The following is a 5,000-nucleotide window of genomic DNA, read 5'->3' as shown; positions in this document are numbered from 1 at the left end:
GGAGCGCACCTAAAGTTCGTTATTTTGGCTAAACGGAGCGAAAATCTGCATTTATACCATCACGGACGTTAGTTCAATAGCGTTTAACGATCGATCCACGGTACAGACTGCAAAAATATGATTGTTAAAATTTTCGACTAATCGGTTCTAAGAGGCGAAGCAATACGCCGCTGGGACTTTGAAATATTTCGGAGCGCACCTAAAGTTCGTTATTTTGGCTAAACGGAGCGAAAATCTGCATTTATACCATCACGGACGTTAGTTTAATAGCGTTTAACGATGGATCCACGGTACAGAATGCAAAAATATGATTGTTAAAATTTTCGACTAATCGGTTCTAAGAGGCGAAGCAATACGCCGCTGGGACTTTGAAATATTTCGGAGCGCACCTAAAGTTCGTTATTTTGGCTAAACGGAGCGAAAATCTGCATTTATACCATCACGGACGTTAGTTCAATAGCGTTTAACGATCGATCCACGGTACAGAATGCAAAAATATGATTGTTAAAATTTTCGACTAATCGGTTCTAAGAGGCGAAGCAATACGCCGCTAGGACTTTGAAATATTTCGGAGCGCACCTAAAGTTCGTTATTTTGGCTAAACGGAGCGAAAATCTGCATTTATACCATCACGGACGTTAGTTTAATAGCGTTTAACGATGGATCCACGGTACAGAATGCAAAAATATGATTGTTAAAATTTTCGACTAATCGGTTCTAAGAGGCGAAGCAATACGCCGCTGGGACTTTGAAATATTTCGGAGCGCACCTAAAGTTCGTTATTTTGGCTAAACGGAGCGAAAATCTGCATTTATACCATCACGGACGTTAGTTCAATAGCGTTTAACGATGGATCCACGGTACAGAATGCAAAAATATGATTGTTAAAATTTTCGACTAATCGGTTCTAAGAGGCGAAGCAATACGCCGCTGGGACTTTGAAATATTTCGGAGCGCACCTAAAGTTCGTTATTTTGGCTAAACGGAGCGAAAATCTGCATTTATACCATCACGGACGTTAGTTCAATAGCGTTTAACGATCGATCCACGGTACAGACTGCAAAAATATGATTGTTAAAATTTTCGACTAATCGGTTCTAAGAGGCGAAGCAATACGCCGCTGGGACTTTGAAATATTTCGGAGCGCACCTAAAGTTCGTTATTTTGGCTAAACGGAGCGAAAATCTGCATTTATACCATCACGGACGTTAGTTTAATAGCGTTTAACGATGGATCCACGGTACAGAATGCAAAAATATGATTGTTAAAATTTTCGACTAATCGGTTCTAAGAGGCGAAGCAATACGCCGCTGGGACTTTGAAATATTTCGGAGCGCACCTAAAGTTCGTTATTTTGGCTAAACGGAGCGAAAATCTGCATTTATACCATCACGGACGTTAGTTCAATAGCGTTTAACGATCGATCCACGGTACAGAATGCAAAAATATGATTGTTAAAATTTTCGACTAATCGGTTCTAAGAGGCGAAGCAATACGCCGCTGGGACTTTGAAATATTTCGGAGCGCACCTAAAGTTCGTTATTTTGGCTAAACGGAGCGAAAATCTGCATTTATACCATCACGGACGTTAGTTTAATAGCGTTTAACGATGGATCCACGGTACAGAATGCAAAAATATGATTGTTAAAATTTTCGACTAATCGGTTCTAAGAGGCGAAGCAATACGCCGCTGGGACTTTGAAATATTTCGGAGCGCACCTAAAGTTCGTTATTTTGGCTAAACGGAGCGAAAATCTGCATTTATACCATCACGGACGTTAGTTCAATAGCGTTTAACGATCGATCCACGGTACAGAATGCAAAAATATGATTGTTAAAATTTTCGACTAATCGGTTCTAAGAGGCGAAGCAATACGCCGCTGGGACTTTGAAATATTTCGGAGCGCACCTAAAGTTCGTTATTTTGGCTAAACGGAGCGAAAATCTGCATTTATACCATCACGGACGTTAGTTTAATAGCGTTTAACGATGGATCCACGGTACAGAATGCAAAAATATGATTGTTAAAATTTTCGACTAATCGGTTCTAAGAGGCGAAGCAATACGCCGCTGGGACTTTGAAATATTTCGGAGCGCACCTAAAGTTCGTTATTTTGGCTAAACGGAGCGAAAATCTGCATTTATACCATCACGGACGTTAGTTCAATAGCGTTTAACGATCGATCCACGGTACAGAATGCAAAAATATGATTGTTAAAATTTTCGACTAATCGGTTCTAAGAGGCGAAGCAATACGCCGCTGGGACTTTGAAATATTTCGGAGCGCACCTAAAGTTCGTTATTTTGGCTAAACGGAGCGAAAATCTGCATTTATACCATCACGGACGTTAGTTTAATAGCGTTTAACGATGGATCCACGGTACAGAATGCAAAAATATGATTGTTAAAATTTTCGACTAATCGGTTCTAAGAGGCGAAGCAATACGCCGCTGGGACTTTGAAATATTTCGGAGCGCACCTAAAGTTCGTTATTTTGGCTAAACGGAGCGAAAATCTGCATTTATACCATCACGGACGTTAGTTTAATAGCGTTTAACGATGGATCCACGGTACAGAATGCAAAAATATGATTGTTAAAATTTTCGACTAATCGGTTCTAAGAGGCGAAGCAATACGCCGCTGGGACTTTGAAATATTTCGGAGCGCACCTAAAGTTCGTTATTTTGGCTAAACGGAGCGAAAATCTGCATTTATACCATCACGGACGCTAGTTTAATAGCGTTTAACGATCGATCCACGGTACAGAATGCAAAAATATGATTGTTAAAATTTTCGACTAATCGGTTCTAAGAGGCGAAGCAATACGCCGCTGGGACTTTGAAATATTTCGGAGCGCACCTAAAGTTCGTTATTTTGGCTAAACGGAGCGAAAATCTGCATTTATACCATCACGGACGTTAGTTTAATAGCGTTTAACGATGGATCCACGGTACAGAATGCAAAAATATGATTGTTAAAATTTTCGACTAATCGGTTCTAAGAGGCGAAGCAATACGCCGCTGGGACTTTGAAATATTTCGGAGCGCACCTAAAGTTCGTTATTTTGGCTAAACGGAGCGAAAATCTGCATTTATACCATCACGGACGTTAGTTTAATAGCGTTTAACGATGGATCCACGGTACAGAATGCAAAAATATGATTGTTAAAATTTTCGACTAATCGGTTCTAAGAGGCGAAGCAATACGCCGCTGGGACTTTGAAATATTTCGGAGCGCACCTAAAGTTCGTTATTTTGGCTAAACGGAGCGAAAATCTGCATTTATACCATCACGGACGCTAGTTTAATAGCGTTTAACGATCGATCCACGGTACAGAATGCAAAAATATGATTGTTAAAATTTTCGACTAATCGGTTCTAAGAGGCGAAGCAATACGCCGCTGGGACTTTGAAATATTTCGGAGCGCACCTAAAGTTCGTTATTTTGGCTAAACGGAGCGAAAATCTGCATTTATACCATCACGGACGTTAGTTTAATAGCGTTTAACGATGGATCCACGGTACAGAATGCAAAAATATGATTGTTAAAATTTTCGACTTATCGGTTCTGGATCACTGAAAAATCGAAAAAAATTATTAATTTTGATTAATTAAATTACATATGTAGTTTTATATTGTTATAGTCTCGTATTTGTTAATGTTTTGTCGTAAGAAAATGCAAAAATATCGTTTTAATGTTTTCGTCTCATCGGTTCTGGATCGCTGAAAAATCAAAAAAAAATATTAATTTTGATTAATTAAATTACAAATGGAGTTTTATATTGCTATAGTCGCTTATTTGTTAATGTTTTACCGTAAGAAAATGCAAAAATATCGTTTTAATATTTTCATCTCATCGGTTCTGGGCGGTTTTAAAATTTTTTAAAATATTAATTAAACCCATGATTTACATGAGAATGTGAATTTATTATGTCCTGCATGTTAATTTATTAATTTTCATGTATAGAACGTTATAAAATGAAAGGATATGTTCGACGATATTTTCAGTCTAAGTTTTACCGTGCCGGCGGGATGGTACGCTCTCACGGCGGTTTGCACAGGCATACGCCTGGGCGTAAGCCCATGCGTCGCCGACCTAGCGGCCGGCCGTTCGGTATTTATAGGAAGGCACTTTCGGTTCGCTCGGACCGGTCGGGAGTAGCGTCGAGCGTGTGGCTCTTTTATGACTTCGGTTGAAAAGCAGTCTACCGCTCCTCGAGAATATACTTTCTCGACTATTCTCGTTCCGGTTTTCCGTTGCGGATTATTATTAATCTCCACACAGCATTACCACGGGTCGGTGTCTAAGACCGAATGGCCCATATGTGGTGAGCCTTGTAATATAAGGCTGGTGACCTGTATGCACTTATAAATGTTGCATACTTGTACAAACTGAGCATCAACTGTCTGTAACCAAAATTTGTTAAAACTGAAAAAGTTATAAGATTGTATAAAATTTTTGAACCAAGAAAGTAGTGTTAGACGAAAATTCGTTCTATCACTTTTAGAAGGGAGACTGTTTGGAAATATTTAAAGTATAAAATACACAAAAGTCCACTGAATTATGAACAAAATTACGTCCCTGAATTTAAGAAAAGTCAAGAGGTGTCAGAAATAAAATCCTCTCTGATACGTTCAGAGAGGAAAATAAGTATGGAGAGAGGAGTAAAAATGAAAGAAGTTTTAAGGCTGGGGAAACTTCTAAAGGAGAGAGATTCCAACATATCTAATATGTACATTTAAAGCAAGTCCAAGGAACTCTCTCCGTTAATGTTTGAAAAGGTGTGTGCAGATGGAGGAGAAATGTATAAAGTACAGAGACGAGGTTGGTGGGCCCGCTCTAATGATAAAGATTATAAAATTTGGTGGCAAAATGACCAGCATGATCACTGTACGCGCTTTCTCGATTTGTATAGCATGCCACTGTCCGCGCTATCTTTTATTATATTGTCCAGCGTGTGTGGTCTACGTGCTTGCACGATGGATGCACGGCGTGAAAGT

The sequence above is a fragment of the Osmia lignaria genome, unplaced genomic scaffold, assembly GCF_051020975.1.
Source record: "Osmia lignaria lignaria isolate PbOS001 unplaced genomic scaffold, iyOsmLign1 scaffold0043, whole genome shotgun sequence".
NCBI lineage: Eukaryota > Metazoa > Arthropoda > Insecta > Hymenoptera > Megachilidae > Osmia > Osmia lignaria.
The sequence above is the reverse complement of the archived record's forward strand: the minus strand, read 5'-3'. Positions refer to the sequence as shown.